This window comes from Haemorhous mexicanus, chromosome 1 (assembly GCF_027477595.1).
Source record: "Haemorhous mexicanus isolate bHaeMex1 chromosome 1, bHaeMex1.pri, whole genome shotgun sequence".
Taxonomy (NCBI): Eukaryota; Metazoa; Chordata; class Aves; order Passeriformes; family Fringillidae; genus Haemorhous; species Haemorhous mexicanus.
The window spans coordinates 17,932,395-17,957,651 of NC_082341.1; positions in this window are offsets into that span (position 1 = coordinate 17,932,395).

The following is a 25,257-nucleotide window of genomic DNA, read 5'->3' on the forward strand; positions in this document are numbered from 1 at the left end:
TATGCCTAAGCCCCATGGAGACAGGATATCAAACATAACACACACAGCATTCCCTTACTCTGCACCTCCTGCCCCAAGAAGTGCATTTTAGTTTGGATTCCAAGGCACCCAACTACTCTGTGTGCAAAACAGCCCAAGCACCAAGGTGAACCACTTAAATCAGGGAGCTGATCCCCTCTTCTAAAACTCAAACCACAAAACCACCTGATAGGCAGCACAAAGAACAGAGTCAAGATCTAACACAGGTGCACACACCAAGCCTACAGGCTGGAGAAACCTGCAATCCCTAAAGGCATTTTCACTGTGAGCAGGGTCAAGCAGCCACGCAGGCTGTCCTGAGAGATTTGGAAATGCATGGAGCCTGCACAGACATGACTGGATCAAGCCCTAGGCAGCCTATTCTGACACCACAGCTGCCCCTGCTGTCTGCTTGAGGCCACTCTAGAGACTTTATGAGGTCCCTTCCAGCCTGATTTTTCCCATGAGTTCTTTCCATACATGCCACAGCATGTCATGCCATTGGACTTTGATGTTATTCTAGCCCCTGGAAGGTGCTATTATGGAGTCACAAACAGATCAGTTAAAACTGATTCCACGAATAAGCCATTGTATCTTCCCACTTTCAAAGTTCCAATCTGGCACAAATTTTCCTTATTATTGGGAAGAGGAAACACAAATAATTTTGAAAATACTATTAACTAGATACTGCAGTTCTTCAACATAATTTCTGAAGCATGATGTTTGAAAAGCAATTCATGTATAAAATGCACTGTCTTCATCCAAATTTTACCTCACCCCAAAATAAAATAATGAACTATTCCTACTGGAAACCAGCTAGATAGTAGACCACAAGTCTTTTCAAAAACAGAAAAAGATTTTTGTTTGGAAAGAGTCACTAAACTATGAATTAGATCTTACAATTTTGTGATAAACATTACCTTTACTAAATAAAAAAATTAAAAATACTGCGTTCTTTTAAAAGCCCTAATAGGGAAACAATGTTGCCTTTTTATGGCTATTTATTAGACAGTAGCTGAATCTCAATAATGAATTGTAATTCAGCACCATATCATCTATTTATATCCACCAGTTTCAGCCAACAGCAGCTTACTGCATGATTTTGAAGATTTTGGCCAGGATTTCAGCATAGCTGGCAAATGCAAGCTGGCAAGCTCTTAGGCAATTAAAGTCTTTATAATTATTATACCACCACATACAAGAATGATAGAAATGGGACTGGATGAAATACAGAAATCTTGTACTCATGCTTATAGCACATGACTCCTTCAATATTTTTGTGGTGATTTTACAGTAGCATACTACAACTATCCCATCGGTCTTTAAACTGAAAATGTTTAAGTATTAGCTCCATGTTTCAATTATGTTAAAAGAGGATTATCCATACTAAAAAGTGGTTTATTCAAACAAATGTTACAATGGAAAGCATTTGCTCACTAATGTTCAGCCAAAGTACTAATTACATACTCCATGACTGAGTAACAAATACGTATAATCCATCCTTATGGATTTCAACATGAAGACAAATAACTTCAAGAAACTTCTTCCAGCAAACCTTTCCAAATAATCTCTGTACAAAGTCATAGCAATAAAGGATAGAATAAATTTCCTAATCACAGAATTTAGACTCTTGCCAGACAGAATGCTGTTTCCAAGGTAGGACTTGTCATTACTAAAGCAATATTCAGTCCTAACTATCTTGACAGTCCATGTCCTCTTTTACATGATCCCAAGAGAACCTTCTTGCTTTTCTCCATCAGCTTTCTAATAGCAAAAACACAATGCTGGCATGCTTGTAGAGAGCCTTCTATTACCCTATTTCATGCAATACGACAAGAAAAAAAAATTGGTTTAAACAGAATATAGTGAGTTCATGATGATGAAAGAAAAGTATTGCTATGTTTCACTGATAAAATCCTTCCTAGGTCAAAAAGCTATACACAATTAGTTTCTAAAATGAAAAATTAGTAAATGCTTAACTATAGTAGTCTTGCATACTCTGCTGACCATGATACCTGAATAATGCAACAAACCTGAATTTATGCAATGTAGCTTCAATGTATGCTAAGGACAGTACAGAACAGGGTAGTAACGTTAGCCACACAGTGAACACCACAAATTGTAAATTAATTTATAAATATGTATTTTGTTTCCCAGAAAAACTTCTCTGAGACTGAGACTCCAGCTAGGAAAAGGTCTGTTTGAACTGCATGTCGGACTCAGGGACAGAAGAAGTGCAGCAGCCACCAGCATCAGCTGCATCAGGAAAGGAGGAGGATGATGTGGGGATGTTTGTGGTCCAGAACTCCAAAATCTGACATGGTTAAGTTGTATTCTTCCAGCGTTAAGGGGTCCTTTAGCCAGCAGTGTAAGGGGGGCTTCCTTCTCCATCCTTGTAAAGGTAATCAGGATTTCAAGGTTTCTTGTGCTCATACTCTTTTGGGATAGAGATCACAGAAAAACTGAATGAAAGTAAAGCACCAGGTAGGCCAGCTGAAGAATAAAATGCCAGCTTTTGTGAGTTTGAGCAGCATAAAGCTGTATAAAGCATCTTAGCAATAAGCAAACCCCTTAAGTTTTTGGTTGTGGTGGATTTAACTTGGTTTAAATCGCATCTTTCATCAAACACACATCACCAATCACAAAGAAGTTAAACACTCCTCTAAAATTCCATCACAAAGGAATCCACTTTTTTTTTTTTCTTTAGCAACATTGATTGAGCACAGGGTATTCCAAGAGAGCCTCTGGAATCTCCATCCTTGGAGATGCTCAAAAGTCACCCGGACAAGCAGCTCTAGGTGGGCCTGCTTGAACAGGGAGGTTGGACAAGATGACCTCCAGAGATCCCTCCCAACCTCAGCCATCCTCTGTCTCAACCAAACTCCTACCAAATTCTACAAAGGGACTGTTTCACATCTCCCTGCACCCAAAGAAGGGATATAGAAAAGTAACATGTATCTAATAAGATCTAAAAACTGATTTTAGTCTATACAACATGGGAGAAAACCAAAACTAAACAAAAAACAAATAAACAAAAAGCTCACACACACATAGAGCTTATATTTTAAGCAATTTGGGACCTAAAGTAAAAAGTTGTATAATGCTGCAGGAGAAAGGAAGAGATACAGGAAAAGAACCTAAAGCTGCCCTGTTTTAAAGAAACACATGGTCCACAAGATTTTACAGACTTGCCATTAAATTGCACAAATCCAAACACTGTATCAAGTGATTTGGAGATACTCCAGCCTCTCAGGGTTTCCTGAGAGATTTTCAGTGGGGAACTACAAAAGGGTATGTTTCCCCTCTCCCAGTCCAAAGAAATTGGAAGAAAAGGGATAACAACCAATAATTTTAATATCATCCTAATTTATAAAAAACAAAAATAAGGGAAAAAAGCAAAACAAAACAAAAAAACCCCAAACCCCCACCAATATTTTCTATTAAGGGATGATCTTGGAATAACCTCTGCACTGTCCCAATTCATTATGTCCTTGACAAAAAAACAGCTCTTCCCCTGGCATTACCCACTACCCTGGGACAGACAATGTTGTTATCCCAAGACTTTAATGTTATCCCAGTATACTTTAATGTTAACAACAAATATCTCAGCATTTTCTTTTTGTGTATGCATGTTTAAAGTTATTTCATTTCATGCTGGCTTGGAAAACTACCATTCCATTATTTAATGAATTCTGAAGCATTCAGGAATATAGCCAATTCCAGCTTATATTGGATAAAAAAATGGAAGAAACACTATTATTCAACAGTTCTGAGGGAGAAAAAAAGATAAACAGTCTTGCATATATATAAACTATGTATACAAGTTCTGAGGCATCTTTAGTGAATCCAAATCTACGAATACAAATCTAGGACTTAGAGATAAATATAATGTTGAGGGTTATGTGCAAGTCTTCAGTGAATCAAAACCAAGGACCACACCTTCTCCAGTCCAAGGGATTGAGATATTTGGTATCACAGGGGAATGTCTCTTTGCACCACAGAACACATTTGAGGCAAAGCAATTTATTTTTTGCAGAATTAAAGAATCACTCATGCCTAGCTGGAACGCACTGCTTTGGAAGAGGCCCAAAAGCTCAAGTAATTGCAATGGACTGGAAAGGCCTTCACCCCCAGGTCAGCAATTTACATTCCAGCTGGGCTATTTATGAGACAAAGCAGTTACCACCAACCACCCTTTGAATGCTCAAGTTGCCAATTTCGGTACCGTTGCTGAAGTGCAAACACACACAGATGCCATGACAAACCACTCACGTGCACTATTTCAGTAGAAGAGCCCAGGACTGTGCTGATGCACAAATTATTTCATTGGTCACCACAAGCCAGCAAAGCTGGTCTGCAATAAAATTCTTCTCTATGGGCTTGAGATTCTGCCCACCACAACAGTGTCAAGTACAAACTGGCATAAGGAATGGTAAGCAAAAATAATGTCGTTCTCCATGAGACTTAAACTCGTTACAGTTTGATATAAGTGATGGGTCAAATAGCAAAGAAAGTCCATATTTTTTCTCTTTCCCTGCCAGCTAACATTAGTTCCACCCCACTTTCCCAGTTATTTCTTCAGTTTTCCTTCCTCTCAGCTTGCTTTGCGCCCTCTGCTTACTGCTCCAGAGCATGGCCCTTTTTCTTCATCCCATATTTACCACCCTGAGTCTACTTTCTCCTCATTGCTTTCTTCACTGCTTCTAACTTAACTTCCAATAGACTGCAAACTTAACCTGACTAATCAACATAACTACTGTAAAAATGGGTAAGGTTTATCTCTAAGACTTCTGTATCTTTAAAGCAAACTTTAAACACTTAGGTTCTCAGTACATGCATAAATGTTTCTGCATGTTTGTAAAAACTTCAAGTGTGATAGGGATGCAACAGAACATTAAAAAAAAAAGTGAAAAATCAACCATGGCTGAGAGAACAGGAACTAGAACTAAACATCCTCATTTTCAACTCTGAGTGAAAGACAAGCTTCAAAATCATTAACTGTCTCCTTTTGCTTACAGCAGGAGGTCACAGCAAATGTCAAACACAAGAGAGCTGTTCAATTAAGGGCAACCTTACAAAATCCAAACTGTTACCAACAGCAGCCTAGACGTCATCTTTACCCCAACAAAACCACTGTCCAGACAGCCCCTATTACACAAGGCTTCACACTCAAGAGCTGCCAAGCTTTAACCTTCAATGAGGAGAAATCAATTTAGTCACTCAAGAAACTAAACTGCCCTACCAGAGCACTGGCTTGCTTAGGCATAAGTAAGAGAAAAAAATAAAAAGGCAAGCTAACTTTTCCCAACTCTTTGTATAGCCTAAACCAAAACCTACACACATGGAGTACCAGTACAACAATTGATCTCAGAGCAATAAAGAGGAGATTGCTGTGTCAAGCACTGAAAGCAGGTAGACAGCAAATTAGCTAATCAGAACATCTGTCTGTTAAGGAAAATAAAAATGCACAAACCAAAAACAAATAAACAAAAAGCCCTGACAAAACCAATGATGAATAGAATACAAAGGCAATGCTTTAATGCTTTTGGGGGGGGGGGGGAGTATCCAAATACAGGAGTTTAATTTAATGGCAGTTTTATTGTTGCACACTGAATGCTTTAGAAAACATAGCTAATCTGAATTACAACAAATCATCAATACAGCTTTAGAATAATTTTTCTGCCGTAGAGAAAATATGTATAGTTCCAGACACAGGAGCATTAAAAATGCTAAATACTAAACTTCCTCCTCTTATTGTGCAATGATCTGAAAATAAAGGTTTTCTAAAATCCAAGCCTCAACTCTGGCATTACATAAAGTCTTTGGACCTATGCACATCAGTCAGAGCTCCAGGTATATACAGTTTAAAATCAGAGGAGGTTCTGGCTGCAGAAAGAGTTTTGCACTATCAATGCTGCACCCTGACCACTGTACATACAGCATGATCAGCTGTGTGCACAGAAATTCCTGCATGCATTAGTTTGGATGCTATCAAGTGAATTTGAGATTAGATTTGGCTTGGTGAACACAGAGTTAAGAGAAAATAGTTGGTATAGTTAGTCAGAGATCTAGCCTGGTCACTGTATGAAAATGTCATTTTAGAGAGCTAGAGGATACAGATTTCTATGCATACTCACTGCACTTCACACAGTTCACAAGGTCAGAAGGAAAAAATAAATAATATGGGTTTGATATCCATCTCTAACATGCAGAAAGTCAGTTTACCAGAAGTCTACAAGATTATATCTAAATGCTTGATATTATGCAATACTTTGCCTAATAGTCTAACTGTGCTTTCCCAGTAAGCAAAAGCTACTGTCCAGGCAGCCTTCCTGAGCTACCAGAGATGGGCAAACGAGCAGCTGCTGATTTCCACGGACAGTATGCAATGCTCATCTGCAGAACTCCAAACTAGGATTTTGAAGGTATTAAGACAGAGAAAGAACAAGAAATAAAAGCATATTAAGAATGACTGTTTTTAAACAGCAGCACAGATATGCAGCACTAAACATGACATTTAAATATTCTGAAAAGCTGACATCACCATACTGCCCAGTACTGCATGCAGGGGCTGAACTTTGCCAAACATGAACAAGCCAAATCCTGCTATTCTTAAAGCTAACAATAGTTTTGCTTGAACTCCAGAAACAGCAGAAAAAGTTGACTCTTGGCTGAGAAGAGATCATACCTCAGGGCACACACATGGGCAAAGACATGCAAAACACCCCACTATAAACATCTTCCAGACCTTCACACCGTCCCTTCGTTCAGAGCAGCAGGTCTCGGATTGCGGACCCCTCCCTTGGGGTGCTTAGAGAGCTGCGCTTTCGTCCTCAGGTCTCAAAGGAAAAGCTTCCGACTCAAACTGCACATTCCTAAAGGATTTAGGCTGGGGTTCTTTTCCTCCAAGAAGCACAGTCATTTTGTTGTGGAAAGCTTCTGACAGCCAAAGCATGCACAACACACACACCACGCACACCCCACACCCCCCCTCATGTTTTTCGGGGGAAAAGCAGTTTCTGTGGTACTCCATGCTTACCAATAAGTAACTTCTAAGTTTGACACATTCCTAAGTTTACTCACAAGCGGAAGACTCTCAGGCACAGGGACAACCAGACCGGCCGGAGGATGCGGTGCTCCAGAGCCGGCGCTCGGCCGCCCGGCTGCTCCCGCGGCGGCTGCGGTGCCTCCCCCGCGCCGGAGCCGCCCGGGCAGCGCTCCCCGCCCGCCCTCCGCCGCCCCGAGTTGCTGACGGCACCGGGAGGAGGCGGTGGCGGGGACAGCGCCGACCCCCGCCCCGCTCAGCCCCACCTGCCCGCGGGTGATCGCCCCAAGGTCACCCCCTCCCCCGGGAGAGCGAACTTGGGCACCACTCACTCCGGCGGAGCCGGGATGCCGCCGCCGCGAAGCGCCGGGGGCGGCGCGGAGCCTCCGCCGGCTGCAGCGCGCAGGACGGGTTGCGCGCTCCCTCCTTCTCCTCCGCCGCCGCCTCCTCCTCCTCCTCTCTCTCCGACGACTTTCAGTTCACCTGCAGGCAGCCCAGCTGCGGCGGGGCGGGCGGCTCCGCAGCTTTCCGCGGGACCGCAGTCACTGCGGCAGCGCCCTCCCGCACCGCGGGGGGAGCCGAGCCGGGCCGGGCCGGGCTGGGCCGCGCGTCCCTCCGCGGGCCGGGGCGAGTCCTGCCCTGCCGGTGCCCGCAGCCCCTGGGGGGGAAGGCACGAACTGTGGAGCTCCGAGGGCCGTCCCAAGCCCCCCCGCGAGTGCGGAAGCAACGCGACCCTGCTACAGGCGACCCCCGCCCCGGGATGCTTTCCCCAAGGCGGGTGCTTGCCTGCAGCTGTAGGGTAGGGATTGCCCCCGTGCTGTCAATCACCTCCTCGGTGAGGGGCTATAAATATTTATTAGGCATCCTAATAGCCGCATCTAGCTAAGCGGAGCGTTTTAGTCGTGCCGCTCCTGTGCTTCGAAGCTCCCCAACCAGTCCCACACGGGCATGATTGGAACTCGCTCACGGGCTGGCCCGGCTGGCTCCCCACCGGGAAGGGCTCTCCTGCCACAGCCAGGTGGAGGAATAGGCCAGGGGGCCATCAGCCTGTGCCCCAGACCCTGAAACCTTCCTTTCTCCTTTTTTAAGGAGAGTGCTGGCTTGAGAGGTTTCCATCAGAACAGGAAGGCGACAGTCTTCTATGGAAACATCGTATTAGCAGTTCTGTTCCAACTGGGCTTTCACACTCGAACTGGGCTGTGAAAAATATCTTAAGCTAGAAGCTAAATGCATGAGGAGCCCAGAAACAAGAATCTATGCAGTTAACTATGTAGTCTGACAGAAAATGAGGATGAGAAATTATGGAAACTTTCAACAATTTCATGCATGTTTTAAAAATATCAAACAAAATAAACAGGGTCTCAAGACAAAAATAAATTTATATGAAGGAAAAATACTAATTTAATCTCTTTTTTTCTTGTGGTGATTTCCCCCACCCCCCATAAAAATTATTTTTGATGCTGCATGGTGCCATACTGGTATTGCAATCTTACAATACCAGATGCACAACTACTATGCTTGTAAATTTTGTTTATCTGAGAATTTCAAGTGGCAAGAACAAGAAATATCAAGACACACAGCATTTGAAAGCTCTGATTATAAAGTCATAAGCTTGCTTAATTTATTTTGATGGAGGACGATGCTTTTATTTTTGCAGGTATGTTTAAAATGGAATCTGCTCGTAATGCGATTTTGGTTTCTGCTTTTCTGCACCTCCTGTTCCCAGCTAGCTGCCACTTCTGTCTGGAAGGAAGACAGCCTGAACTTGGCCTTTCTATCAGAAGGCATGAAGCTTTGCCTGCATAGTGTGCTGGGCAAAAACCAGCAGCTATGAAGCTGAATAATCCACTTAAACAGGAGATAGAGCAGCAACAAAACTTGAATAGTGTATATCTTTCCAAACTTCATGCTTGCTGATATAAATAAGGTGGTTTCTCCATATCTCTGTGATTTTAAAGTATGAGATGCTTTCGAGAGAGATCTTGTTACCAGGACTTTGGTTTTCCCAGGTATGATACACTGCATTTATGCCTGTGGTAAGAGACAGTATTTATAAAACAGCAATTCACAAAAGCTGCAGCTGAGCTGAGACTCAGTTGGCTTTTCACTGACCAAACAGGGAGAGAGAATGCCTGTCTTTGAGACTTCCAGTCCAGACTAAGCAGATAAGACAGGCCAGAGATAGCAGGGGAAAGAGAAGCACAGGAAGGTGAAATAACTTGCCCAAGACCATGCAGGAGGTGTCTCTGGTGCAGCCCATACAACAGTTCCAGTGATGCCAAGCCTTGCTTTAAATGATGCCATGATGGACCGAGCACAGTCCTGAAAATCAAATGTACAAACTGTGTTTTCAGTAAGACTGCTGTTATGGTGTATTAATTTATTGAGGTTTTCTTCTTCTTCTCATCAGCTCAAAGCACTAGCAGTGAAAAGTATTCAATACAATTTCATGCTGGTGTCCTAAAACCAGGCTATTTCAGTTGAGTTCTTCTCTTTCTTGCTAAATATCCACATTTCTTGCTGAATTGCAAAATTAATGAATTCAGATTGGGTTTTCCAGGAGTTAGTGCAAATTATTGCCACTCCACTGAAGATACTTATGAACAGAATAATTTTTGAGTGACATTTGATTTTACACATCAGAAATAAAAGTAAGTACCTTTATGCCCTATATGCCCTATGTAAAATACAATAGTGGTGGCTTAGTTTTTTATCATAATATTAAATACATTTTTCCAGGTTTGAGTTTTTCACTTAAAGTAATGCTAAGGACTTGTTTATTATCATTACTTGTAATGCCTCTTGGGCCATAAATTCATACAGTAGAGATGGTGATTAATCCTAACTGGGTAACTGTAAAGGAAACTTCTGAAATTTATGAAATTGTAATAGTAACAGTATCATTATAATAAACTCAAAAGAGAAAAAATTGCCTTTGCATTTAGCAATGCTTCAGATTATTTCATTCCAAAATGTCTGAAATTATCTACCTCAGCATTTTCAAAGGAAGCAATTCAGTCCAGCTGAGACCAAATCTGTATCATTTTTTTCCAGAAACATAAGAAGGAAGCTGTGAGGGACTGGAAGGAAGATGCTGTCTTGCAAGCACCCATCTAAACACTGTCATGTGCGGCACAAGGAGATCCTGCTGCAGATTTCTGCTCTCACCAACACCAGCAGTGAAGGGCCCCTGCAGTCTCACAGGATGCTCCCTGAGCCTTGCCAAATGGCATGACTGAACATCCCACAGTGGCTTGTACATGGAAAATTACCACCTCTTGTAGGAAAATCCTAGTGATGTTCTTCAGATTCAGTACAGGACCAAGATCCCTGTCTGTTGGCCTAACAAGCAGGTTAGAGCCCAAAGCCTTTTAAATGTGTATTAATTATTGCAGAAAATAATTTATACCAATGGAGACTGCACTGAAGAAATCCTTGTCTGGGGTTGATTCAAACCCATTAAAAATAAACTTAAGATGACCTTAAGAAAGCATATGCCAGTCTTTTCTTATGAATTAATTTTTTAAAATTCTTTTGAATTAAAATCTTACATTATAATACTGCACTTTGATCTGCAGACAAGTACTTATTTTTTTGTGTATTCCTATTGAAGTAAACAAGTTTTTCCTGCAGACAGAATAAAGGCCTTAGAGATGTTAAAAAGTACCATCTTCTCCATTCAGTGGGATTTTTCAAAAGGAATCCAATTTCAATATTGTCCTCATGTAAAGTTAGTTACTTGATATCTGTTAGCTGTTCCATACAGCTCCTGAAATGCACAAAATGGAAGACACCCAAATGCAGCCATTCATGAGTGGAATGTAGTAAGCAAAACGTTGAGTCTGATGGAAATATTCTATTATAGGATGAAGATTTACTTTGGTATTCACGATAGAGTTCTTGTGCAGGTGTGTTGTGCTTCCCCAACCCTTTACAAAAAAGTTCTAGTTGTTGATTGCACTGTGAGAAACAAAGGGAATTTTTGTAGATGTGATAGCCATAAAACTTCTGCATTCACTGATTTTATTCTATTGTTTTCCTGAGACAATCATGAGGTTGCTTTAAGTTACCGTTACACCTAAAACTTATTAACCTAAGTATAGCCTGCCTAAATAATTCCTTCTGTTTTCCAAGAGTCAAGTAGGGATGAGAAGTATTAAAACAAAACAAAAAACACCAATACCACCCCCTAAAAAAAAAAAAAAAAAAAAAAACACTGGACAAACCAACCCAAACTTCCCCAAAGTTTTATCACCTTTTGAAAGGTCAGAAAAGTCTGACACAGTATTTTCATTCTTTCTTTCACTCGCATTTCACCATCTGTTTTTCTACAAAGGAATGTGTACCTTTTCTGAATGGGGGCTAAATACATTCTCTTGATCTCTGGGTCTGTGCAGTGACTTTCACACTGGGCAATGAAGTATTTCTAGAAGCTGGATTGATTAAATATAGGATTGCACTGCTGCAGAATCACTGAGGGAAGGCGCAGTTCCCAGAAGTCGCTGTTCACAGCAGCAGAGACACTGCAACAGAACAAAACCTCTGGGGAGGCTCTGAACTTGCAGTTTGGCTTCTGAGCCAAATTCATCCCCTTTGCAGCACAACCTGGCAACCACCTCAATGGGGAATTCATTTAGCCTTTTACATTGTCTGTGGCTAGAGCATGCACTTGTTTTCATTGCTTTCCTATGGAACGATCTTTATTAATATTTTCCTAGGTTTAATTCAGCTCTCCAAGCAGGGAGCTCTGCAGGAAAAAAATGTCCTTCAGAACTTTCTTCATTTGAAAAAAAAAGAATACTGCAAGACACAATCTCATCATGGCAACATTCTCCCCTGTTTTGGAGTGCACAATACTCCTTTGAACTTCAACCAACAGGGGAAAAAGTGGATTTTAGAAAAATTAGGAAAATGCACAAAAAACATTTATGTTTATCAAAGATCATCACAGGGTTTTGCAACAGTGTGCAGCAGAGCACTCAGCCAATTTCAACAATGTTCTAAAGCAAGAGAGAGGTATTAAAAATAGTTAAATTCCTATGAAAAACAACTGCTTCAGTGTCCACACCCAGGACAAGACTGGCAGGATCCGGCTGTGTCCTCTCCAGTGCAGCAGCTTTTCCCATGGTGGCTTTTCCCTGAGTTAGGAGTTGTTCTGGAATGCTGATATTTTCCAGGAACCACTGGGAAACACAAGGTCAAGTCTGTGGCAGATGGCTGGATTTGTCCTGGACTCTTCCTGCATGGTCACAGGGAGAGTCCAGGCTGGGGGAGGGTCAGAGGAGCCTCTGCAGCTCTAGCATCATTACCATCAGTAGCTCTGATGTGAGTGTTTGCCACACTCCTGGTTCTCCTTTCTGGACCTAATTCCAAACTTGCATTTTCCTCTGCTTCTATTAGAAAAAGCCCCCAACTAAATATTTCATTTCAAGGCCAAGTGGCCTTCTCAGATCCCTCAAAGAACTGAAACTTATTTTTGCCTTTCCTCATACCCTTGTTTTAGCCAAAGGAAGACTGACTCCTCACTTTGGCACTGAAGTAGAAATGGGCAATATTCTGCCCTTCCCAGCAATTCAGTTTCACTCACTTTACAGTTTAATTTAATGGCATATTTTCTATGCATTGCTAAAAAACACCAGGTTTCTGATGCTACATGACCTTCAAATAATCTAGTTTTGAATAAAATATATTGAAGAAAATATTAGAAAATAAAAGCCCACAGATAAATGAAATTTTAAGTTTGAATTCTTTGCTAGACTATGTCCACCAAAATTACATTAAAATGATGAAAGTTACAACATTTCAAGAAAATGGAAATGAACAATGACATTATTATTGTCAGGAAGGCAATGCAAATATTCTAGGTTCTCTTCCCACCTAAGTCAGGTGTTCCCCTCCTGTCTTCAGTAGAAGTTCCTTTGTAGATGAGAGAAGAGTGTTAAGAGGAATATGTTGGAAAATAATCAATTTTTTTCTGGTAGGATATGAAGTCTCCTAGTTGTCAGTCTTCCTGGGGAAAGTCAGAGGATGGGGACAAATGCTGTATCCTTGCCTTCACTAGCAGCTGTTGGCATAAAGTTGTCTAGATGCTGCTGAAGCATTGCCAGTCATGGTTTTGCAGCAGGGATTGACCAGGAACTGCTCTGCAGTGTAAGAAAGCTGCCAGAGTGAAAGGACTCTGTGTGTGTGCACATTTGGTTTTACAGGTCTGTCATTTATAGGCCTGTTGTCAAGGAAGGGCTAAGCCTTCAATATAAAACCAAGTTATGGAAAGCAATACTACCAAAGGAAGCTCACTCTCTCTTCACCTGCACAATAAGGATTAAGAAAAGTTCCTGAAACACCAAGATGAATCTATATTTACCCTGTCAGATTTCCTCCTGGAAAACCATATCTTTTAGACACTATGGGGTTTTAACTGTGTGTGGCTTTTAGTAGGCAGTTAAAATCCCTTTTAACTATTCTATTTGTAATGGTTTGCTTTTAGAGCTGCTGGAAAAATATCTGTAGCTAGTTCTCAGCACAATCTGAAGCCTTTTAGAGCCGAATAATGTTGTAATAATGCCCCTACAGAGATCCCATAGATAATGGTGCCTTTGTTGAAAAACCTTCTGGCTGGGGTTAAAACAGTCTTCTTGCAAAGAGAAACTAAGACAGCTTGAAGTCCCCAGTTTTGAAAAGACATAACTGGGAGGATACAACCAAGGTATTAAAATAATGGATGATGTAGAGATGAAATGTAAGAAATAATTATTTCTTCTCCTTCATAATTCGAGATCTATAATGCACCATTTGAAATTATCCAACTTCAAGTTTAAAGTAAAGAAAATAGGTCTAAGACAATATCTGACTCAACCCGAAATACAAATGTTTTCAAAATCATTTAGGTTTTTTACAACCAACATCCAAGGAGAGCTGTTGAATATAGTGACATGTATGCAGTATTTGCATAGAAGTCCCTAAACTGACATAAATGAGTTGCTTATACTTATTTTTGCTCATACTGACTTTCCCATAGTTATCTGCCACTGCTGACTATTAGAGAAAGTGTACTAAGTCAGGTGGGCCTCTGCTCTCATCCAATTTCATTACTCTTACCTTATGATTTAGCAGTTCCCATCCAAAGAGAAGCACCTGTGATAAAATGCTAAAACTAATGGTGTCTTTTTTGACTTATGGAAGCCTATGACAAAAACATCAAGCATAAAATTATGTGCTTATACATTTATTTCTAGATTTATAAAATATGCTGTTTTATATTTTGAGTAATTGAGATAGTGCTCTGAGTAGAGAATGTTTGGAGATGGAGCACCATCATGAAAACAGGAAATCATTATATCAACACTTGGAGCTCCAGCTCCCAAAAAAGAAGCTCTTGTAAAAGTGGCTAATGGTACAAGATTAATTTTATATACTCAATTATTAACTACTGATTAACATCTCAAAGTAGTTTATAAGTACTGACAATACCTGTTTGCTTTATAGGGATTGTTATTTACAAAAGGCTAATGAGAACACAAAGGATGTCAAGACTGCATATGTGATTACTATAGAAAATAATGTACTAAAACTGTGTTTCTACATAATTCATACACTAAGCCAAGATGACATGCTGTCTTTTGAATGGTGACAGTGATGACATGATTCAAAGCTAAAAATTGTACATTCAGCCTCCATAACAAGTAGTAAGACGTTGAAGGTTCTTCAGCAGAAAATGTTTCTCAAATTGCATTTGTGCCTGGAGCTAAAGGAGAAATATTACATAGTTTGCACTTTAATATCTACACTGTAGTATATTGGTCTGCAGTTTGTACTGGTTCCTAGTGTTTTTGATCCACAGAAATCAGTAAATGCTGGATTCGGTGATGCCCAAAGAATTGCACAGGTGTGTTTGGTTACCATCCCTGCCCAACAACACACCATTTGAAATCAGAAGGCAGCCACCAATTCAGCTATAAACTTGCAACAAAAGATGTATTTTCTACCATTCTAAAATTCACTACATGATAACAATGTCGTCAGGACTCAGTTTAAAGGCACAGCATGACATTCCAGCAGTTTCCTGTGCCCAGCTACCTTGAAATGGCTCCCATGTCAACTGTCAAACCAAATTATTTTGCCAAGACTGGAAAAGCTTTTGTCTTTTGGATAGGCTGCCTTCACACACATGGTTTTGTGGATATGCTGTGTACATGTCATGCTCTTATGGAACCATAGAGATGACTGAGTTTCTCAAGACAAACTCTGATGACACAGAAGCTGCTCTTTTTTTTCTGCCTTTTAAGCTTCATTCTATTTGTTTGGGCATACAAAAGTTGCTATGGATAAAAAAAAATACTACTGTGACCTAGATAGGTATTCTTTAAGCACCAGTAGTCTCAGCTGAAAATCACAATGAGGTACTGAGTGCTGGTACTATTGAAATGTTGTTCAGTCTTCCCAGAGGCATCCAATGCAGATTCTGGCTTTGGCCACACCACATAATTCTATTTATTTATTTATTTATTCTTTTTTTTTTCCCCCAGGCCAGTAGGCTAAGAGATCTGAGAGGAAGATAAAGCCATTTGAAAAGAGTAGTTTTTTGGTAAACAGGAAAGTGCTGTTACTCAGTGGTTTTAAGACAACTGACTTGTAATTTTAATATTCCATTAGCAAGAAGTTTTTAGAGGCATGATTTTCCTCTTAGGTTGGTAGCATTTTTAGAACATACCAGAATTGTATGAAAGAATGCTGCACAGAAGGAAATGCAACAGCAAATGGAAAGTATTGAATTAATATTTTATTGCAGGCAAATGAGACTTTTTTAAATTGTACCATCCAGACAAGCACCCTTCTCAGTCTAAAAATGTGATGTTGCTTTTCACATATCTTTTGTAGGGGCTGACTTTAGCTGCATTAGTCTTTACTATTAGATGCCAAAAAGAAACCAAAATAATCTGAGGTCAAATGAATAATCAGGGAAGAAAGAATATGTGAAAACATTTTCTAAATTATCTGCCTTACTTTGAGGCTACAGACAGCCTGTACTATTTTGATTATGCTCAAGGACAAGGAAAGCATGAAGCAAAGAGCATGGTGAACCACAAAAAATGAAGGGAAAGGCACAGCAAGTGCTCCTGTCCTCGAGGAGCAGGAGGAAATTCACTGTTACATGCATCAATCATTCTTTGCTGCAGGGCCTTCTGAGGGGCACTACACAGCCTAACACAAAGGAGAGAGACATAACTATTTGTCTGCTTGGTTATGTTCTGCTGGCTTGTGGAGTGTTTCACAAAGGGTAACATTGACTGCACTGCCCCACTGCTTTGATAGCAAACTCACCTTGTCTGAGGTAGCAGTCTGCTGTTCAAAATTCTCTCCAAACACAGACTGATATTCATTGCTGTAGCACACATTGCAAATTCTGTCAGACATTCTTGTGGAACTACTAAAAATTGTAGAAGAATTAGATTTCTTCTGAATTTTGGAACCTGATAAATTTAATTGCATTCTATCACAGATCTGGCTGTCAAAGATCTGCTACATATTCTGAAGAGAAATGCCAGTAAGGCAAACCCTTGTTCCAAGCCTGGAGTCCCTCCACACTCAGGTCTGGAAGTCATTACTCACGTCATGACTGAGCAGGACTTTCTCAGCACAAACCTTTATCCATACAGACAGCTTCTGTTAAAGGTATGGGGCAGGTGGGAGGGAGTGAGGCAATGGTTATATCCATGTGATAACTGCTATCAGAATGATCTGTGCCTAATAGATAACACTGGGGTCAAAGCTTCAATACCAAATTGCTGCAGGTGAGAGGACAGCCTCAGTTTTTCATTACTGTCACCACAGATTCTGGTAGAAGCCAAAGCCCTGGCCATCCTTGTGCCACTGGGGGCACTGGGCCCAGGGAGGTTGTTCCTTATGCTGAGGGACGTGCAGCTGAGTGAAATCCAGCCTGAATAGGACAGAAACAGCACAAGCAAGAGGAAAATGATGCTGTAGCTTAGAGCACTCAAACACGGAGAGTTCCCAATACCTGAGCATTCCCTGCTGAACATTCTATTTCAGCCAGGCTTACCTGGGTCTGCCATGCAATTCCCTCACAGCCACAAGGACTCCAAATGGCCTGCAGGAAGACCGGTAACTGAGTATTCAATATTGAAAGGGTTTTACTTCCTTACTCTGTTTAATAGGAGCAAAACAACAGTAAGAACTCAAAAATTTGTACATCTTTACTGCACTTAGCTCTGAAAATCAAGAACAGAAAAGCACAGAAAATAACAAATTCTTGACACTTGCAGAATATTTTGGGAAATTATACACATGTGAATGCTTTGCTTTCACTTAACTCAAATAAACAAGCTGCTGTATTTTGTGGGTTTCTTGTTCCTTTTATTCACTTGTTCTTTATCCTTATTTTGCAGTTTATTTAACATCTGTTAATATAGCATATGTTTAGCTTTTTTCTCTTCTATGGCTTCATATACTAAAACAACCAGGAAAAATAAATATGGTCTTACTCTAAACTTCTTGTCTTTTCAGCCTTCTTTTTTAACCATGCATCAAGTTTCTCCATTTGTTGTAGAATAGGTTCATGTATATTTTAAAATATGAAATTTAAAGTTTTCAAGAAATTATTTCGACAAAAATGATTTAAAGAGAATGTTCAGCAATATTTGGAAATGTTGGAAATGGAAGTTGAGAATATCCCATTAAAAATAAAGATCATTTATTCCAACCCAAAGTAAATTAAAAATGCTGAAATACAATTTTTTTTCCTAATACATCAACAAAAGAGCTAATTATTACTGTTTATCCAGGTGTCTGAACCACCAGGCTGTTCAGTTAGGGTAGGGAAGCCAGTCATCATTTGACTCCAGATCTTCCAGGATCCTGTAAGTACCTGAAACCTCATTTGTTGTTTGGCTGCCTCTGGTTTAAATCCTCCAAATTTTCCCATTATACCAGGCAATGTTATGCATGTTGGTATTTTTCCTCTGGTGGGCAATGTCCCTTTTCTGATAAATTTCACAGGTTTTGCAAAACCACTCGCAGGCAGTAAAGCCTCAGTAACCCTTCTGACTTGGAAAGTATCTGAGCCAATTATGTAAAAGCTGAATGTCTTTGCCAACTCTGTTACCCATCCAGCTCTTTCTGTAAACATATTATCCAATTTTATACAGTTTCTGCACTGGCCACTTTTGGATTTGAGTTCACAGAGTGAAATTCAGGCATTTTCTTCTCTTTCCAGCCACATAAAAATGTTAATATCTTGAGAACGTATCACACAAACAATAAAAAGATTTTACGAGGATGGTGCTAAGATGAATAGCACCCCTGAGATGTGTTGGTGTTTATTAATAATAGGCTCACTTTAAGCACTGAATATATCTTTGTGTGACATAAAGTGTCCTAGCAGAAGGCTGCTGCCTTGCAGAGCAGCCCACGCCTGGCAGCCTGTTGTCAGAGCAGGTGAAAAAATGGATGGGGCTGGTTAGATAAGGCAGCTCTCCAGAACCATCAGGAGACACAATTATTCACTGCTTCCAATTTATTTGCAGATTCTGTTAGCTTAGTCCATTAATTCCAATGTGGATTAACAATTTGACTGAATTTGTAGATAAGGCAGCCTCATTTTTTGAAGTGCCCAGCACCCAAAACATTACTTGAAATCAATGGGTTATGGGAGTGCACTTAGTACCTCTGAAAATTAAGCTCAAAATTAACTGTAGATGTAAAACCAGTGGCAAATAATTAGTTTGAGCATCCTTCTAATGAAGTCAATGGCTATAGTTTTATTGATGTTATTTGGTATATATCAAGCTCCCTATCAGGAATATATCCAGTAATTTTAAAAAATGAACTTTCCATCTCTTTTAAAGATGCTCTGTAATACGTTCCCATACCTTACCATGCAGTGCCTTTATCAAGGAGACATTTTAAAATTTCCTACATTAAGGCTGGTGCATACACCAAGCTGTTTCTGTTTAGTTCTCCAAAAAGATAACAAAGCTTCTTTTAAGAAGAAACTTTTGCACATTATTAGTGTCCAGTGGTCTAGCTTTGAGACCCATTCTGCTTACAAAAAATAGGAGAGGTAGATTTAAAAGGTCTTCAAGAACTATCAAAAATTTTGGTAGGAGATAGATGTGAGACACATTGGCACCATCTTATATGAAATCCACCACAAGACATGCAAGTATTTCAGTTGCTGCTTAGCCCTTATTCACCCGCCTGCACCAGCCCCAGCAGGAAAAGGTGATATGTGCTTTAAAAGGAGCCTAAAGGAGTTTTCTTCCATTTCTCCTGAAGTGCATTCTTCAGCAGCAAAGCATGAAATTTAACCCTTGGATATGGAAAGGGCATATTTCTAGTTCAATCGTAGAACTTCACATTTACAGAATCACAGAATCAATCCACAGGTTGGAAAAGGCCTTTGAAATCATCAGGTCCAACCTCTGGCCAAACACCACCATGTCAACTGGACCATGCCATGTCCACTCTGTCCTTGAACACCTCCAGGAACACTGACTCTGCCACTGCCCTGGTCAGTCCATTCCAACATTTAACCAGCCTTTCTGTGAAGGCATTCCTCCTAATGTCCAACCTGTCACATGACCTTAACGTGAAAAAAATATGTTAAAATCCAGTTGTGATAATGCAAATGTCTGGAAATTCTGTCTCATGTAATTAATAATTCAAAATACATCAAGGAATACAAGACGTAGCACATTAGTTTGGGGCTTAAAATAATCACAACAAATCTTTATCTAATTCCTTCTTACAGAGAAGTAGGCTGTCCTTTACATCTGAGCAGAGCAGGGCAGACACTATGATTGTTCAAGAGGAGTTTGGAATCTCAGGTTTAGGACCAAACAGCCCCATTTTTAGAAGATCTCTTCAGCTTCTGTTAGACTTGCTAATCCAACAGTCATTAAAAAATAACCAAGAAAAAACCAAAAACCCACCAGTGGGAAATTCCTAATGAAAGACTGTGCTCCTGGATTTTGTTATGTCCCAAGCAAAAGCTTGTTTTTCCTGGTCCTTGAAGTTCTCATTGCAGTAGTGTAAGGGAATTATGGCTTGGGATGGGTCTGAACAAGGAGGAAAAGGGCAGCAATCCTCTTTAGCTCAAGGTGATGCCTTGTTAAGTGCTGAGAAGATGTTACACATTCACAGCTTGTCTGTTGGGTGTTTTCCACTGGAAGCTCACTCATGGCTATTTAGGCATGCTGGGAAGTTGCACAGTGTGTCATCCATTTGTATGACCCTGTACATAATTTCTGCACCCCCTGTGCTGACACACGTTGTTGTGCCTGGGATAAACGTGCAAAAAGTCTCCTCCTCCCCACAGAGTACCACGGAAACCACCAAGAACAAGTAAAAGCAAGAAAAATCAGAAAATGAGGCATGTGTGACTGCTCTTTTTCCCAGAGAAAGCAAGTACTTCTTGTTATGGATCCATGCATTAGGACATGTTCACTTTAACTTGTCTCCTTAGACTGTAAGAATATTTTATACAAAGTAATTCAGACATCTTTATGTAACACAGGAGTCTGGCTAACATTAACATTCAAGCAATGATGACAGAACATACTCTTCTGCATTTTGATTTTCATAGATACCTACTCTGTAAATATTCAGACTCTTCAAGTTGGAAGAATATTATTACCTGTATTTAAGGATTGGATCTCTCATTTGTCTTCAATTTGGGGAAAAGGTAGAAGGAAAGTCACTGCTAACTTCCCAGTTTCAAGAGAGATTAATCAGACATTGTGCTAGCACTTTCCCATGTGGCCACCAAAAAAGCCCAGGCACAGATGAGAAACACGTATCACCTTTCTTCTCTTGGCAGCCGTAAGCTTCATTTTGGAATAGCATGGGGAGGGAAATCTCTGTCTTGAGTAATACTCAGCTATGTCTTTGTTGTGTTGATTAGTCATACAAAACACATACAGCACAAAAGCATTGGTGCACTGGGAAAACTGAATTTCTGAGAAAAGAAAGCTCAGGTTATAGGTCACAATGTACAACAGTTTCATGGGAGAATGAACAGTGCAGATATCTGAGAAACAACTGGAGTGTAAGGTACGTTTTAGAAATATCTATCCTGACGTTGCTGGAGTAAGATGATCAGCAGCCCTGTTTCTGGCTGACTCTTTGCAGGATTTCAATGAGAATAACCATGCACGTCCCTGTCTTTTTGGTTCTAAAGGCAGCTTATCTATTTACTGCAGCTGAAAGCTCTGATTTAGAGGTGTCTTGCCTTTCTGCCTTCTGGGTTTTGTTGCTGGTATCTCAGTGCTCATTCTCACACAGACTTGCTTCACCATTTGGTGGCCTAATACCCAGGATTTCAATAAAAACAATCCTCTACCCCAACATTATACCATAGAAGATATCTCAGTATTAAAGAGCTTGAGCTCTGTCGCATTTATCAACGTATTTTCTAGTTCATTATATAAAATCAGATCTTTGAAAGAGCTCCCTGTCTATAGCATCTTTCCTTTCCATTCAAATCCCATCCCCTCCATAGACTCTTACGTGTTTCACATAAGACAAGCCATGAAATAATTAACAACAGTTACAATTTGCTGAATAACTTTGTGCTTCTTCATGTAAAGCCAGCTGACTCACTTTTATGTGACTGATTTACCTGAAAATTAAATAGGAAGAACATTACATGTTAAAAAACTCAGTACTCTTCAAACAAGATCAAATAATGCAGTTCTACTTTCAGTGGCCATCCTTTGTAGACTCTCTACAGAGAAGCTTGTTGGTTATATAATTTGTCAACAAGATGTTTGCTTTTTTCCATAAATTTAATTAGGTTTTGATAGATTCATCAGTTTTCATCTAAATTATTTTTGGTGAATTCTAATTGGTTCCTGCTGTGGCTTGGCAGCCACATAACTGATCATATGCCTATTTAATCCACTCATGGGATATTTAACAAATTGTTAGCTATTTCACTGTGCACTGAAGTGTAGCTCTACCAATTCTTTTTTCCTGTCACGCTACTGGGGCTATTATGACAGACCATTATGTGATTTATTTTGCGAAATAAATGTGAAGTGTTGCAAAAACAACAATACATCATCATCTGTACCCAAAATAAAATAAGGTCAAGAGATATCTCTGCTTGTACATGCAAAACACTAATATCTTTTTTTCCAATCTGTGGACAGTAGTTCACTTTTTGTGACATTAATGCTCTAAGTAAGACATACTGCAGTGAAATAGTTATGTGATAATTCATTTTATCCTTCTAAAATAAGTACTTAATTGGTTAAGAGGAAAAGGAATAGGCCTATTTATCAGATGTTTAGGCTTGTCTACCTGGGGAAATAGCCTGGAATAGTTATTGCGTACTAACTCTTCAGGAGGACATTCTTAATCCATGGTGAAATTGTGCCTGTGTGCTCAGCTTAACCCACACTGGGAATGAGTATAGACTGATTGTTGCCCTTTGAATTCACCCTCTGCATTTCTTCTGCAACCACTCCCCACACAGACAAATTTTTAACGAAAATAATGTAAGGAGTTCGGAAAAATAGCTGTAAAACTTAGTTCATCTTTTATGCAATGAAATTCCCACTCTCCTGCCCAGGATGCAGCTTGCTGGGCAGGACTAGAGATTACTTGGAATGCTGAAAGATGTTTCAACTAGGAATGCCTGAGGAACAGGTCTATATGCTCCCTCTTTTCCCCCAACTACCCAAATCATTTATCTTAGGTGGCATTGATTCTTCTCTTTTCTAGTTGTTTGGTTTTGTTTTGGTTTTGTTGTTTTGATTTTTTCTATGGAATGTGGAGGAGAGTACACATGATGATCTGGAATTTATGGTACTTGCTTCTGTTTTTCCTAGTAGAAGGCGATCTGCTTGTGTGCTTGGTCTGCAGAGCAGTCCTGCAATACTTCAGCTCTCGACTGGAGACGTGACACTCACTCTTCCTTCTGCTAGCAAAGAGAGACCTAATCAGTGAAATAATGGTTTCTGGTCAGACCTGTCAGTGTGCAACTTTAGTTCTCGCTCTCTAAAATAAATCAGGGTAATGATGCCTGTAAAATGGTGTGAAATTTTGAAAGATAAACATGATAGATGTGAAATCATACTAAATCACCTTCTCAGTAGATATATCAAGTTTTCTCAAAATGTGGTAATTTCTGTGTGACACAATTCACATAATATCAGACTTGAGAAATCCATTACTCAGATATCAGAAAACAAGACAGAGCTGTCAATATGCTAGTCCACAAACAGCGTAAAGTATTGTTAAACTTTGCTGTAATTCACATGCCATCAGAGACACACAGCAGCTTCTGTATATCCATGTTTTCTTAACAGATTCTAGTAGGTGAATACACAAGTGCAGCAAAGCACTGCCAAACCAAACCATTAGGGATGACAGACCCCAGCGGATTAAGCCATGATGGTAAGGTCAGTGGGATGTGCAACTTGGCTAATGATGTCATGCCCTTGTCAGCTTGCATTGGCTAAACACGTTAAGGTTTACCAGCAAGCCCAATGGCTTAGTGAGCACTGCTAAAGGGAATTTCGACCTGAAATAGGTCAACGTGAGCAGAATACAAATCCTTGTGCTGCAAAGGCTCTCGTTGAAAGCCTGGCACTGCTAAAGCCAAAGGGAGCTTGGCCAGTGACCTCTGTGAGGCCAGGATTTTGCCCTTTGGCTTCTGTGGGTGTGACATTCAATTAAATCCCTTTGCTTCTGTTCTGTAGATTGGGTTTCATCATCTGTCATAAGACATTTGTAGATTGCAAGCTGTGTAGCAGGGAACAGCATCTCATTAAAGATTTGTACAGATACAAGATTAATGGGACCCCAGTCCTTCCAGGGCCACCTCACACATGCTGAAGAACAAAGCAATAAAAGAAAGCCCATCCACAGTGCAAGAATGATCCTGCTGTAGCAATTAGCTAACTTTTATCATCTGAAAATGAGTGCCCAGGATGCTCTGTGCAGCTGAGCAGAGCAGTGTGGGTAAGTGCAGAGGGAGCCATAACCAGCTTTCCCCTGTCAGAAAACATTATGGTGAGCAGGGCTCAGAGGGAGGAGGTCTCTGAGCTGAGACCAAGCCACTCTGACAGCTGGTGCTCCAGGAGCCAGCCAAGTGTTTCCAAGGGGAAAGGGGCACTAAAAGAGGGGCTGGAAAACAAGGCAGGGTGAATGTACGCGTATCTCTTGGCGAGACAGAGATCCGTAATGCATCTTCTGCTTCAGATAAGCCTTGAAACTCTTGTCTCTCACAGAGGTGGTGATTGTGTTTTATGACAATTTGGTTCGGTTTTGAATCAACACTCAATGAATAAGTACTAAAGCTAGCTCCTTCAAGCAGAAATTTTGTTTGTTGTGGTGTTTTTTTTTTACTTCTAGGCATAAAGCATTGCTAAGTTTACCAACTGAGCAAAGCAAAAATACACTTCCATAGCCAGAGCCACAAAAGCCAAGGAGCAAACATGCTCACCCTTAGGAGGCCATCAGCAGAGATTCTCAGACCCCACAGTACCACATCTGAAATGTTGTTCAGGCAGATTCCCCCCCTGCAACTTCATAGAGGCACAGGTCTGCCCAGCTCTGCTTTGCACATCTAAGGGCAGCAGAATGGAAAGGGTGAAGGTATTATATTTAGTCCTTCTTCAGTCTGTTCTGCTGTCACACCTTTCAAAGCAGACTTCTAAACTTCTGCAAATTTATTTTTAGAAACATTTTGACTCAAGAACCTCAAAGTTCAACAGAATCCCAATGGCCACGGATATGAAGGAGTTACAAATCTCATTCTGACACTCAGATCAAAGCTCAGATTCCAATACACTTTGGGTTTGGTGATTTTTAATTGCAAATACACAATGACTTAATTTCCTAGAAGGTTAAGTATTTAAATTGTACTACATTATTTGCTTTTAAAAAAAAAAAATCTTTTTTTTTTCTCCTAATTAGGTAAATAAAACAAGGTAGAACGAGATGGAATTGATTAATTCTAGAAAAGTGGTACCTAAGTCTTAGATACATTTAGGCAACTAAAGAAAATCTTAGAAGCGCTCAACAGGGTAGATGCCTTGCTTCTGCTAATGTCAAAGATTATTTTACTGTCAAACTGCCAAAAGAATGGCAATCTGAAAGATGAGAAATAGTATATTATTAGTGTCAGTGTCAGAAAATGTTAACGAGTGATATTATCACAAATTAAA